Raw genomic sequence first — 15,770 nt, forward strand, 5'->3', positions numbered from 1 at the left:
ACTGGGCTTGCAACAGGATTTGGGGGATGGGGTGGACATCCCACATGAGGCTTAGGGTGTGCTAAATAAAAGATGCCTATTAGACATCTAGGTGGAAATATCAGACATGCAGTTGGATAGGTAGGTCTGGAGTTATATAGAAATGTCTAGGCTTGAATTATATATTTGGGAGTCATGGGTACGTGGGTGATATGTGATGATCTCGAGGGAATGAGTATGGAAAGTGAAGGCAAGAGAAGCAATAATTGGGCCCTGGGGGACGCTCCTGTGAAGAGGTTACAGAGAATCAGGGGAGGGATCACTGGAAGACCTGAAACACTGCCATTTCCTGGGCACTTTCATGGAGCTCCAGGCCCTCAAATAATTGGGTTTTGGTTTTTTATCTTCCTGCTATATCTTGGTCCACGGGGCTGTCAGCATTGTCCTGAGAACCCATCCATAGCAGGAAATGTATTTTCCATCTCCACTTCATGGCACCCCTTGGTTTCCTGTTTCCTAGCTCCTGGTCATTTGCAGCGTTGATTCCAGTGCCGATATTCTCTTACTTCTGCTCCAGTGGCCGCTGGGAGCCCAGGTTTGCCATCATTCTCTTTGTCCGATTCCATCTCTAATCCTCCAAGCACAATTCTTTGTTGATTGGGCCTCATGATTTTACACACACACACACACACACACACACACACACACACACACACTGTTTAGGAGTTCATAACACATGTAGCTGTAATCCCTATTTTCAGGCCCTGCATCATGCTAAGTTCTAACTTATCTCTGGGTCTTTGAACATGCTGTTCCCAATGCCTGTGTAATATTTGATTAGGCCTGCCATAACAAAGAACCACAGACTGTGTGGTTTAAAGTGCAGAATTTCATATTCCCACAGTTCGATAAGCTGGATGTCCAAGATTATGGTGTAGGCAGCCATGGTTTCTCCTGATGCCTCTCCCCTTGGTTTGCAGATGGCTGCCCTCTGTGTCCTCACATGGCCTTTCCTCAGTGAATGTGCTGGTAGTGTCTCTGTGTTTTCTTTTCTTAAAAGGATACCAGTCATGTTGGATTAGGGCCTACTCTAAATGGCCCCCTTTAAATGTAATTATCTCTGTAAATGCCCTATTTCCTAATACACTCATATTTGGAGATTAAAGCTTCAAAAATTAATTTTAGGGGATACAACTAACGTGGAAACACTATTTTCTTCCTTTGTAGACTAGGAAGCCACTTCATTCCTCAGATATCAGCTAAGAGGTCACATTCTTTAGAGGGCTTTTCTTGAGCTTCCAAGCTTATTTTTGGTGACCCTGTGCTTATTTTTAATACTAAGAATTGTCATAGTGTATTACAATTTTTTTTTTTTTTACTTGTCAGCATCTCCCATACAAACACATGCAAGCTCCTTGAAGGTAATGTCTGTGTCCTGTTCACTGTTGTATTGCTACTGTGTAACACAGGGTATGCACTCTGGAAATGTTTGTTGGGTGAATGAATAGAATAACGAATTAATTTATATGTTTTATATTTTTAAACATTTTTAAATGTTTATTCACTTTTTGAGAGACAGAGAAAGAGTGCGAGCAGGGCAGGGGCAGAGAGAGGGAGACAGAATTCAAAGCAGGCTCTAGGCTCTGAGCTATAAGCACAGAGCCCGACGCGGGGCTTGAACTCACAAACCGTGAAACCATGACCTGAGCCTACATCAGCCGCTTAACCGACTGAGCCACCCAGGCACCCCTCTCTATGCTTTACATTTTTAATCAGATGGACATGAATTTATTGGCCTCAGCAACTAGTGCATTGCCTGCATAAGGTTGAAAGTAAGCAACAATTGTTGATGGATGTAATTGAGTCCATACTATGAATTACTGTATTCATTTGAATTTCTTTACTCACGATATTCATGTTGAAAGGAAGGCATGCCCTGAATATTCTGTTGGGTCATCAGTCTTGAATTATACAAAATTCAAATTAAATCTGTTTCTTCTTTTGCTGTCAGTGGAGTGGCTAAATGAAGAAGGTGAGAAGAATAGAGAGGAATGATCAGATTAGCAGCTTTAAAACTCTACAGAACTGTGATAGTTCAGCAGCCAAATATGAATATTAAAGTGTTATAGAAAGGTCAGGCAATGTGAAAATGCTTCAGGCGAAGTAGAAATGTTACTACAGTAAACAATGCGCTAACTAAATTTGTGAAGCTCTGTAAGATAACCTCTGTGCCGTTTTGACTTTGAGACAGGTCGATTGCAATGCATATAAATATCCCTTTCTCTTTCTCAAAGGTCAATCAGCTTTTATCTCAAAAGAGAAACAAACAAAACTGAACCAAGCTATGAAAAAATCCAAAGACAGGAGCAGGGCTGTAAAATTAATGAAATGTATGATTTTATTTAACTAGAGATGTAAATCTGAATACCCTTTTGGCAGATGGAGAAGTACAAGTTATTTGCGGCTTTCCAAACATCACATTTTTTCCTGCCTTTGGACCAGCTATTGTCTTTGTTTGCAATGAATCCCACAACCCCCAACAATAAAACATATGGTTCTTTACTATTCCTCTTCAATATTTAATTCCTTGATAATCTTCCTTAGACACACACACACACACACACACACACACACACCTATGTTTGATTTAAATACCTCTTCGCTGGGCTTTTATAGCATCATATCCATAAGCCTTGATAGTGCTTACCTGTTTCAAACTTGTTAGTTTTCTTGTCTATCTTCCCTAATAACTTGTGATCAATTGCAAATCATAGAACCGTGTTTCTTCAGTGCTGTATTTCCCTATGCTCAGGATGATGCCTAGAACAAAACAGATGCTTATTAAATGTTGAGGGACTCTAGCCAAGAATGAACACGTATGAATGCATGAAGATCAGAGTTGAGGGTATTTGTTACAGAAGCCATATGAGAATTTTAATATACAAAAGTCAATCTTCATTGATAGAAACACACACGTTTTTTCTTTTCTATAAAACTTCCTGGGAAAGATTTTAAAGTGTGTTTGCTTTCCTTCTCAGGGAGAGCATTTGGGGACATTGTTTTTAAGGTGATTCTAACCACTTAGGGTGGAATTAGCTGCAGGAAGCCACTGTGGTCTCAAGAGTCTCAAGACTTATCAGGGTCATTCTGTAGAGGTTGGTTGTTTATAGAGGATTTTGGTTTCATTTGCTTAATGTGGTTTTTAATCTCTGATTAATATAATAACACTAAATACTAAATAAGGAAAGACAAGCTTTCAAATCCTGTTTTATTTGTGCTCTTCTTTTGGGGTATTTCTGGTATATCCTCTTGATGCTTCACTACATAATATTTGTACCTGTGGCCCTTGAAGAACACTCCTTCTAGACATACCAGTTGATTATCGGCCCTGAAAGCCCAATACACAGACATCTATCCTCTTGTGCCTCAATCGTTCTTGTTGTAACAGAAAAGAAAATGAGGCTGCCTTGGCAACATTTCATTGGCAGAAAGGATGCTGATGTGTTCTCATATGAGCGATTGAACCTGAGAGTTTTTCTTTCTTTTACCTTTGCTCAATAGCAATTGCCATCTTACCATTTTCTTGTCTGCTTTTCAAAAGGGGATATTAAAGATTTAAGTAAAGGCAATATCCTGTAGTTAGTTTCTGAATTAGCAGCGTGAGGGGAGGAAGCAGGATTGCGTTCAGGGAAGGCCATGGGCTTCAGAGCTGGACGAATTTACATTCATCCCTTGCTCTGGAACACACTAACGGTGAATTGGCAGGATTATTTAATTCCTTGCAGACCAGATTATTCAGCTGTAAGAGGAGGACTGCTGAGATAAAACTCATTAAAATTATTGCTTAAGTAAAATCATTTAAAAATTTTGAGTTGACAGGAGAGAAGGAAAGAAACGTCCATTTTGTGGGAGCTTACGATGTGTTTTCAATTTCCTAAATGAAGTATTAGACTAGATTACAGACTTTGGATGTTTTACTTCTGCAAATTTTCATAACGGGCCCTACACCACAGTAAGCCTTCTACAAATGATAGTCACTTTTTCTTCACCAAGAATTTCCCAAATGAAATAGGGCACATGAATTACTAACTTTTAAATGTACCTTACCTCTTGATTTCTTCCTCATCTTGCCTCCCGGATAGTTTAGTGTAGACTTGAGAGATCCATCAACTTTGGTTTAATCTAGACTTTGGCATTAATAGCTATGTGTGCTTGGACAAATTTTCAACCTTACCAACGTGATCTACAGCCTGAGTTCCCAATGAAGATCCATCTCTCAATAGCCACAAAGAATTTAGAAAAATTTCTCACTCCTCAAAATGTAAATACATTAAAACTTTGTGATAGCATACCCCAAGCTGCCATGCCTACCACATGCTGAAGATTGGATCAAGTTTGCTTTCAGTTCTTTTCTCCAAAACGGACAGGCTAAAACTCTTACATTCTGAGATAGTTGGGAAAGGAACAGTGGGTGCTTCCTAATATCCCGGAGGAAGACTAATAAAATGGGCATTAACTCACGGAGCCATTGTTAGATTGACTGCAAATGCCCTGAATATTCAACAGCTGGAACTAATAGCCACCTGCAGGTGGCGCCAAACTCCAGGCTGAACTGGTAGGGATTTGGATTGTGTTTGGACTGACCTCTCTCAACCTCACCACCACCCCAGATTTACACCAGATTAACCCCACAAACTTACATTGACCATTCTATTGTCTTATTACTAACATGGCACCACATTTTAGGTCATTTTTTAAAAGCACTTACCACTATGCCTGGCATTCAGAGACTGAAAACAAATGGTAACTGCTTATTATTAATTAAAATAATATATCTAAAAGCAAAAAGAAGCCTTATATTTCCTGACACTTTATTGCCTTTTCCAAAAGGAAAAAATATGTTTTATTGGTGCTTACAGGTTAAAAAATCAAAGAATCTTACATAAACATTGTATAACTGTGGGACTGCTGATAATACTGACTCCATCTTTGGCCCTCTGCCATCTTTGATTCCTGCCCATGCAATGACATCCCTTTGGGCTACATGTTCCAGGCCCTTGCAGGTTAATGTATGCCCTGACCAGAATGTGGGAAGTCTTCTTCTGATCTTCCCCTGGTGCACAGATTGTACCACCTAAGACAACTACCCTTGACCTCATCACAATGCTCCTGGCTGTATGAAAGCTGTGGGGTTAAGTTTCAGACTTTGTGGAGAATAACTGTGTAGGCCCTGGATTGTGGTCTGCCTCATTTCCCCTGTCAGTAAGTTACCTTGGATAAAACTCTGTAAATAGTATGGAGTGGCTTGATTTGTTTTTCTATCTTGAAATGCCTTCTCAGTCTGGGGGGTACTTTATTGTCACTTTTCCACTTTCTAGCAATAAATATATGTCTACATGTATTTTCTATACTTCTGGCCCTAAATAGGATTGTTTAAAACGTGAGTGTTTCAGGGTACAGAAATGTCAAGAAACAGTACAATTTAGGGTGATGTACTAACTCAGGTAGGATCACCTGTACCTTTCTGGGATGCAAACATTTCAGAAGCACTGGGCATAGCCATGAGATGTAGGAATGTCCCACAATGGCAACAATAATTGCACGAATTAAAGTTGAAAGACTCATTTACAAAATGGAACTCTTCTGATGAAAAAACAGCCATCTTGTCCTACTTAAGTACTTTGACATATACAAGTGTATGTGTAACATCAGAATGTTTTGTTTAATGTTTATTTATTTATTTTTTTTTGAAAAAGAGAGAGAGAGAGAGAGAGAGAGTGAGTGGGAGAGAGACAGAGAGAAAGGGAGACACAGAATCCGAGGCAGGCTCCAGGCTCTGAGCTGTCAGCACAGAGCCCGATGCGGGGCTTGAACTCACGAACTGCGAGATCATGACCTGAGACGAAGTCAGACCTTTAACCTACTGAGCACCCAGGCACCCCAGAATGTTTTGAAGTGCCATAGAGACATCTAAGTTCTGTGTCCTCCAATTGGAAAAATAAATTCAAGGTCTGTTTTGATCCCTGGTCCCTGAATTTTTATGTTATTCTAAGATTGAATGGGAAGACTGGGACCATAGCCATAGGTGCTGTGCCATTCTTGAAATAATGAAACAGAAAAGCATCAGTATGTGTAACGAGTCGGCATAGAGATAGACATATGATGGCACATGCATTGCTATAGATCAGAATGAATGACCCAAACTAGTCATGAGCCAACGACAGCTTGGACTGTTGCATACAGATAACAGTTACTATCAGTTCTCTTTCCTCCTCCTCATCCTCCTCCTCTTTATCCTTTTCCTCCTCCTTCCTGAAGTCATTTGGAAACATGTTATAGGTGAGTTTCTAATAAATTATTTATTAAGGAATACAGCCTAAATCATGAAATTAGAAGCAAGTGTCCATGGGGTATTTCTTTTTGAAACCCTGATAATTCAGGTGTCAGTAAATGAATTTCTGGGCTGTTTTAACTCCCATCAACCCTTCCATACTATCTGTTTTTTTCTTAATGTTTATTTATTTATTTTGAGAGAGAACCTAAGCAGGAGAGCAGCAGAGATAGGGAGAGGGAGGGAGAGGATCCCAAGCAGGATCTATGCTGTCAGCGCAGAGCCTGACATGGGGTTTGATCTCACAAACTGTTAGATCATGACCTGAGCCGAAACCAAGAATCTGAGGCTTAGCTACTGACTGAGTCACCCAGGTGCCCCAGTATCTCTGCTTTAAAGTGAGTAATCCAAGCAGCTGGTATTCATGTGATAGCATGTGTTACTATGCTAGCTGGTTATCAGTGGTCCTCCTATCTGTCCATTCAAGATCTTTATCTTAAATCCATTTGTGAGGCTGTGCCCACATAACACACACACGCATTGCTTTTTACCACTGCCATTATTGTCACCTTCATTTTCTAAGCTTTGACAGTGGTTAGTGAAGAAGTCTTGTAGACAAATGATGCTACAAAAAGTTATGTGTAGCTCACTGTGCACCAGGTGATGAGTCACTTTTACAACAGTTTACTTACAAGTTTCTTTCACTGTCCAAAGAGAAATATGTATAAAACAAGGAAGTAAAACAGAAATGGCAGTTAGTATGCATGGTTTATTCCGGTCTGTTTGGATTATTATTTGTTGGCACCAATATGATACTCTGAAGTTTCCAAATATTAATACAGAGTGGATGAAAGAAGGAGTGAGTGATTTGTCAGAGAGCACATAGATGGGGGTTAATAGCTGTGCAGTCTGGGAAAAGATTTAGGTAGCTATTTTGTAGGACTGTTGGGGCCATTAGAGGTGATCCACTCTCGGTGTTATCAATGTAAAAGGAATAAAGCTCCAGTAACTGTGGGAAACGTGAGATAGTGTGCAAAAAGAGCTTAACAGGATACATGACACACAGTAGGTCTTCATAAACTTTAATGCCTCTCAGCCCCCACACTGACAAACACCTTCTCACATACACAATTTCAAAGAACAATCTTTCTCGTAATGACAATGCAAAGTAATCTTAGTTGTATTCACTGCACAGAAAAGTTAATCTTACTCATTTATAAGACATATGAAACTTGCTTTTTTAAATGGCACATGATTTAAAAGAATTTCCATTGTAAATAGTCTAATCTGAACCATTTGCATTGAAATAGATGAACATACGCATATGTACTGTTTGAAACTTTCCTTGGGGAGAGGAATTGTTTAGTGAGAAAAATAAAAATTTCTGGCATGCCTGGGTGGCTCAGTCAGCTAAGTATCCCACTCGATTTTGGCTCAGGTCATGATCTCACTGGTCTCAGGTTCAAGCCCTGCACTGGGCTCTACACTGACAGTTCGAAGCCTGCTTGGGATTCTCTCTCTCCCTTTCTCTCTCTGCCCTTCCCCTACTCGTGTTCTCTCTCTCTCTTCCAAAAATAAATAAATAAACTTAACGTTTTTTCCTATAGTGGTTTTACAAATAACACTCCAGGGTCAGAATAAAGGTAGATTCTAAAATAGTTCCAAAGTTGCAATTCAGTATTATTAGTGACTCAGCTTTGGGAGATAGATGAGAGACATTAATTGGGCATTTGTAAATCTTGCTACAAGAAAAATCTTACTGAGTAGATTTGCAAGCAGTTTTATTTGGAATCAATTTCATATAATGTCCTGGGGGAATTTAAGGGAATTCTTAAAAACCATTTTTTTTTTAACTTTGTTCCAGTTGAAATTTCTCAAGAAAGAAAGTTAGCTAGTTAAGTGTGGATTAGTTGGCCAAAAAGAAAATCATTGGGGGAAAATTGTAGCATTTGTCAACATATCTTCTCCTCTTCAGTGCAGACATCCTCCCAGTGCCATGATTGGGCTTTCTGCCCCCTTGACATAAGATTTGGCCTTGTGACTTGACTGAGATATGACAAGGAAGTAAGTGGGCATGGCCTACTCTTCCCCTGAGCAGAACTGTTAGCATACATGACATGATTGATTGTACAAGTCATATATATAGTCATATATATATATATATGACTTGTACTATATATATATATATGTATATATATATATATATATAAAATGCTGATTTATTATAATTAGCTCACTTTTTAAAATATGTTTATTTATTTATTATGAGAGCCAGAGAGTGCATGGATGCACACATAGGGTTGGGGCAGAAAGAGAGAAGAGAGAGAGGAGAGAGAGAATCCCAAGCATGCTCCACCCTGTCAGGCTGGAGCCCAATGCAGGGCTTGATCCCACGGCTCATGAGATTGGGACCTGAGCTGAGATCAATAGTTGGACACTTAACCAACTGAGCCATGCAGGTGCCCTGTAAAAGTCTTGTTCTTTCCCCATGCCCGCCCCCCCCCACCCCACCACTGAAAAACTGGCATATATAAGAAGGGGTTCCTCCTTCTACCTTGGTCTTGGAATTAAAAGAACATACTCTGGGGCGCCTGGGTGGCTCAGTCGGTTAAGCGTCAGACTTCGGCTCAAGTCGTGATCTCGCGGTTCATGGGTTTGAGCCCCACATTGGACCTCTGTACTGACAGCTCAGAGCCTGGAACCGGCTTTAGATTCTGTGTCTCCCTCTCTCTGTCCCTCCCCTACTCGTGCTCTTTCTCTCTCTCTCTCAAAAATAAATAAATATTAAAAAAGAGAATATATTCTGCCAGAACATGTCAGTCAAACCACAGCAGATACGCAACATGATCCCTAATCACTAGTGAGCAGTGTTCTGGGTTTTTACAAAGGGAATGCACATACACAGTGAGTACAGAGCAACCAACATCCAGGAACAGAATTACCAACATCTCAGAAACTCCCTCCTGGCTCCTTTCAGTCACTGCTTCTCCTCAAAGATAAATGCTTTTCTGACTTTTATTTCCACAGAGTAATTTTTCCTCCATGTATTCTTTTGTGTCTGGCTTCCTTCATTCAGTATTATGCTTTTGACGTTTATCTATGTTGTTGTGAGGAACAGTGGTTCGTTCATTCTTATTGCTGTATAATATTCTAGTGTATGAATAGAACACTGTTTTTCATCCCTTTAAATTTTGCTGAATATTGTAGTTGTTAGCAATTAGGGGCTGTTAAAAAGTATTACTGTAAATATAGTTGTACATATCCTTTGATCCACATAGGTACACATTTCTACTGTGTGCATGCAAATGGAAATGCTAAGCCATGTGTTAAGTATATGGCCCCCTTTAAAGATACTGTTGATAGCTTTTCCAAGTAATTATACCAGTATATACATCAGCCATCAAATTTTGAGAGCCGCTGTTGCTTCATATTTTGCCAATAACTATCTTGTCGCTTTACCATTTTGATGGTTGTACGATGGTATCTTATTGTGGATATCACTTGTACATCCTGATGACTGAGGTTGCTCACATTTTATATTTTCACATTTAATATGTTTATTGACTATTTGGATACCCCATTTTGTGAAATCTCTATTCAAGTCTTATTCATATTTTATTTGGATTTTCCTTATTGCTTTTTCTAAGTGACCTATAGGACTTCATTATACATTATGGAGTCAAGGGCTTTGTCAGAGACATGTGGTTTCTATATCTTTCTCCACTCTGGCTTACCTTACTTTTCCACTCTCTTGACACAGTTTTACAATTAATAAAAATTCTTAATTTTAAGTAGTCTAAATTTACCACTGTTTTCTCCATGGCTATTCTTTATTTGTACCCTCCCAATGGTCATTAGAATATTATCATATTTTATCTTCCAAAACCTTTATTTTTTTACCAGTCACACTTAGATTAATACTTCATCCGGAATCAGTTTTGCAAATGGCATGGGTATGTTGTTTTTTATCGACATGATCACACAACTTTCCTGCTTTATTTGGGACAAAGGAGAGAATTAGATATCTTTCAAATTTAAACCAACCTCGCATTATTAATATATATTTTGTTTACATAAGTGTTAACATGCCTTATGTTCATATATATTATATTAGATTTTTTATTCATTATTGACAGTGATTTTCTAATATTTTGTTCATTGCTTATGTTTCTTTTTTTTAATGTTTTTATTTAAAAAAATTTTTTTTAACGTTTATTTATTTTTGAGACAGAGAGAGACAGAGCATGAAGGGGGGAGGGGCAGAGAGAGAGGGAGACACAGAATCGGAAGCAGGCTCCAGGCTCTGAGCCATCAGCCCAGAGCCTGATGCGGGGCTCGAACTCACGGACTGCAAGATCGTGACCTGAGCTGAAGTCGGACGCTTAACCGACTGCGCCACCCAGGCGCCCCTATTGCTTATGTTTCTATGTTTATATGAAAGAGTGACTTGAATTGTTTCCCTTGTGATAACCTCATGAGGTTCTGATAGGAAGATAATTTTGGTCTTACAAAAATGTCTTGGAAAGTGTTTTATACTTTTCTTTTTTTCTAGAGAAGTGAGTTTAAGACTGTGGTTACTTCTCCAAATGACTCTTACTGTTGGAATAACATGTCTGTGCTGTCCTTCTGGGACATCGGTCTCTTAAGTTCTGGCTGTCTTGGTAGCTCTATGATGCATTCAAACAAATGTGCTTTGCATGCTATCCAGTATTAATCCTTGTTTTTAGTAAAAGACTGGTGCACTCCAAGCTGATCTGTTATAAGCATGTATGCTACGTATTCAAAAAAATTATATTTCATTAACACACAAACTCTTCAAAAGATCAAAAGTGTTTCCTCTATGGCCAACTCACATGGTCCGATTGTTTCACATCCCGCACATGACCAGAGCTATGTTTGTAATTTCATTGCCAACTCTAGACTACATAGTAAGGGTACTGATATAAAACCAGAGAGCCTGGGTGGCTCAGTCGGTTAAGCGTCTGAGTTCGGCTCAGGTCATAATCTCATGGTCCGTGAGTTCGAGCCCTGTGTCTGGCTCTGTGCTGACAGCTCAGAGCCTGGAGCCTGTTTCAGATTGTGTCTCCCTCTCCCTCTGACCTTCCCCCATTCATGCTCCGTCTCTCTCTGTCTCAAAAACAAATAAACGCTAAAAAAAAATTAAAAAAAGAGAGTGGTTGTGTGCAAAATGTGGTGGCAACAGAATGTAAAAGCCATTAAGAATTAAATAGTAATAAAAAGAAATATTTTGCAGTAAGGTAAAGTACTGAGGGGAGCTTCAAAATACCCTGTGCCATCCATAGAAACAAAAAATAAAAAATGCAAAGAAAGAAAGAAAGAATCCCTCATAATTGTCCGAAGGATTTTAAGAAATGCAACTGAGATCATGCTACCCCCTATTTTTGAAAACTTCCAGTGGATTTTTATCCCATTTGGATTAGAATTCAAATAATGTACCTTCTCAATAAATGCACTACCTGAGTCCACTATGTGAGAACTATTGTAATTCAAACCAATTCTACCTTCTTTTCAATGGTGCAAAGAGAGGTTCACAAATTGAGGCATTTATGAAAGCAAGTATCTTTTGGTTTTCCTTTCCAGAATCATTGGATGATCTGACCTACTTACTTACTAATAAGCCTGGTTGCATTAACAGAGACTGGAATAGGTTTCTGCAGGACTCAGTAGGAGAATGTCGGTTTCCTAGACAGAGCTCTTGGTGTCCCGTGCTGTTCACAGACACCTGATCCACTCCTCCTTCTCACATCTAACAGTACCAGCAGAACCTAAAGGAGCTCCAATATAGATCAGAACCCCAAAGACCATTATTGATGTTTTGTCTTCTTTGACAGCATCAGCTGTCTACACGTTAAAATCCTTATTCAGTGAGAATAAATTATTTCAATGTCACAAAAGACCCTAATGGTAATTGTGTCTAATTTCTTTGAATAAATAAAATTCCGTATGGCACACACAAAAAACTGTTTGCAGAATCCATGTATGTATATTGCACATCCGTTTATATCTACCCATGTATTTATATACATATAAGCATATGCTCATAATCTTATTTTCCCCCAACCATCTCTGAGTTCGCATATGTGTATATATAGAGGTATTGCTCAATGTTTGTGGGTATACACATATGTGTATATGTTCAGATAATTATATTCAGATATATCTGGAAAGTATCCCTAAAATGCAGTCATGAATACCATCTTCCAGAGTCGTTATGAGGTACAAAAAAAGAGCATAAGACTTAAGAAAACAGGATTGAAATTTGAGTTCTTCCCTGTCTTCGATACTTAAACTTTTCCACTCTCATATGTAAATCTAAACACAAGATTTGAAGTTGAAATAAGATGACTTATCAGAAAGGTAAGCCTGGCACATAGACACTCAATACATGATATCTTTTCTTCCCTCTTCCCTTCCTCATTTCCTTCCTTCCTTTGTTTAGGAAAAAGTCACTTCAACTGTAAATGGTATCATTGGCATTGAAAATGAATATACAATGTGATGGTTACCTTTAGGCACAGATGTACCTTTTAAAAAATACGAACGGATATCTAGATGTTAAGAGGACAATGAAAGGTAGAATTAAAGATAACAACTATTTTGCAATTTATCATGGGGCTCATCCATGTACTCATTCAGGTCCTCTGAAAAGCAGAAGCCAAGATGGAATTAATACACAGGAAATGAATTAGGGAAAATACTTGTGAAAGAAAATGGACAAGATACTGGGAGAGACTAAGGGAACTGACAAATTGTGATACAGACCTGATTCTTACTGAAGGAGGGAAGGAAGGAAGGAAGGAAGGAAGGAAGGAAGGAAGGAAGGAAGGAAGGAAGGAAGGGAGGGAGGGAGGGAGGGAGGGAGGGAGGGAGGGAAGGAAGAAGGAGAGAAAACAGGTTGAGTGGAAGGAAGGAAAGTAGGTGGAATGAAGCAGCCTACACCAATATGCAGTTCTAAGGAAAGTTAGGCAAGGCCACCGGAGTGTTCTTGAGCCAAAGCTGCCATCAATGGAGTCCACTGTCCCCAGGAACAGAAAACTGGGAAGAACAGCCTCAGTGCAAATGCAGTGAAAGATTTCATAGCACAGAAGCTGGCACCCTGCAACAGGGGATCTGAGCAAAGCATTCTCATGTGGCCGCGGGGAGGTGAGCAAGGAATAAGAGGTATGTGTTTATCATGAGGAAATCAACCTAGATATACATGGTCAATCTCCTTGGCTCTTAAGTGACTCCTTCAACTGATAGTACAGTATCACTAAATATGTGTGGTTTCTGCACTCTGTGCAACCATATATTAATTTATAGAATTGTTATTAAGGTCCCTGGAGTAGAATTAGAAATATGAAGTACTTTAGCCACTAAGTGAAGTAGGATTTAAACGGATATAGTTCAATGTTATGGATAAAAGCAGGGGTTTTCGGCGATAGAGAAAACAGATTTGAATTTTAGCTCTATTATTTGACTATGTGACCCTGGGACAGGGACAACCTGACTGTTTCTGTTTCTTTATAAATTGGGCATCATGATAGCTACTTCAATAGGACTTTTAAAAATTAAATTAGGGCTAAATGCCAAGAAATTCGCATTTATTGAAATTTTTGTATATGCCAGACACTGTTCTAAGCTGTTTACATTTATCAATTTATCAAGTCCTCATACCAAACATATTAAATAGGGTATTTTGTCATTATTCTTCTTAACAATAATATTTACTATTTTAGCACATTTAACAGATGAGGAGGTTGGGACTCAGAGAGGTCCATCCTAGTTCTAATGAATGGCCGAGCCAAAATTAAATGCAGACAGTGTGCCCAGAGCCCTCTCCCTAACCACAACCCATACTGCCTTGGTCTGATGGGGAATACCCATACATATACCTGGTCTGGTGGAATACCTTGATTTCTACATTATTGCATGACCAGGACGTAAGGATAGGATGGAGGGGATGTGATGGATATCTCCAGACAAGGCGCTAGTTTTAACAGCACAATGTGTGTTTCCCTTGAGAATCTGTTTGGAAACTTGAACTAGATCATCATAATGTTCTGCATCTTCTATAACTCCCCAAATCAAATGCTAGGTTATAACAAGTGTTCCAAATCATTATCAGAAGACCATGAATTACTCTATTATAACATTATATTATTGAAGTTATATAAAAATATCTATTACTATCTTAATCTTATTAAAATGTTTTAGGATCAGTATTGAAGCCAGATATTTCAGGTAGCTCAGGGGCATACAGTAGTTATTTGAATAGGAAGGGCATCTTCAAGATCCCTCAAAGTAAACCATGCAGGCAGTTTCCTACTTAATGAAAGATTCAAAGTCTTCCCCCAAGACCAATAGAAATTTGAAACCCTATCATCCTATAAATGTTAAAAACTGGGGTCCCAGTAGTTGATCAAACAAAGGGAGACAAGGTGAAGTAGGCCCTTCGCCTCAGCACTGAAGAGTTCAGGGTTATTTCTGTGTCTCTGGGGATTTATATCACCTGCGGTCTCTCCTACGGGTGAGGAGGAAGACATTAAGAGCTCCAAGGTGATTCAGACACTATGAACTGGTCCTGAGATGGAAATCGGTTGTCAGTGATTATAGTCCAGGAGAGTGTAATAAGGACAGAGGAGTGGCTTGAAGGGTGTCGATTCCACTTGCCCACCCAACCACACAAATTCCTCGGGGGTAAACACTTAAAGTTGATTGCATCCTCTTAGAAGCACTGTGGGACCATGTGTTCTTGCTGCTTCCCTTTGCAGCAGTGAGCAGTGATGGGTCATAGAGAGCAGGGTCACCTCCAAGTTCCCCTACTCCCAGGTGGTTTATGTGGAGAGCTATTTGTCTCATGAAGCTCCCTGGAGCTCAGGAGGCTGTCAGTCTATTAAAGCAAGGAAAAGAGAATTAGTAACACCCTCCTATTTTCAAGACATAATAACCTGCCTATAAATCCACCCAAGTCCTGTTGTTAATCTTTAGCTTATGTGAGAAGCAACTACTGTATTGGTGCCACATTGAGAATAGACCACTTTATTACTTCGGAAGCCATAAAATATCTCTCTAGTTAGAAGTGAAACTAATTCTCCAAGACTATTGGGGTAGACACATTTGGCTGGATGCCCTCTGCCCTGTGACTGGTTCAGAAAGCAGGATGGTCACCCAAAGGAGGAAAATATGGTTCTAAATGTTTCCAGTTTAAAATGTACCATCATGGGGCACCTGGGTGGCTCAGTAGGTTGAGCATCTGACTTATGATCTTGGCTCAGCTCATTACCTCATGGTTCATGAGTTCAAGCCCCATGTCAGGCTCTGTACTGGCAGTGCAGAGCCTGCTTGGGATTCTGTCTCTCCCTGTCTCTGCCCCTCTCCCACTCATGCTCACTCATATTCTCTCTCTCAAACTAGGTTTAAAAAATTTAAAAAATACAATGTGCCATCATAAAGAAAA

The 15,770-nt window shown here is 39.4% G+C and overlaps 1 long non-coding RNA gene across 1 annotated transcript in view; it reads right to left on the reverse strand.

The window, feature by feature from the left end:
- Positions 1–1,839: 1,839 nt before the first annotated feature.
- The window catches only part of LOC121030455 (uncharacterized), a 51,672-nt gene continuing 37,741 nt past the window's right edge, over positions 1,840–15,770 (reverse strand). Inside the window, exons 2-3 of the long non-coding RNA XR_005790206.1 lie at positions 2,687–2,799; positions 1,840–1,998 (exon numbers count right to left, since the gene is read on the reverse strand). This is a non-coding gene — a long non-coding RNA (uncharacterized LOC121030455). The remainder of the gene's footprint in view (positions 1,999–2,686; positions 2,800–15,770) is intronic.

The sequence above is a fragment of the Herpailurus yagouaroundi genome, unplaced genomic scaffold, assembly GCF_014898765.1.
Source record: "Herpailurus yagouaroundi ecotype Mexico unplaced genomic scaffold, PumYag 140, whole genome shotgun sequence".
NCBI lineage: Eukaryota > Metazoa > Chordata > Mammalia > Carnivora > Felidae > Herpailurus > Herpailurus yagouaroundi.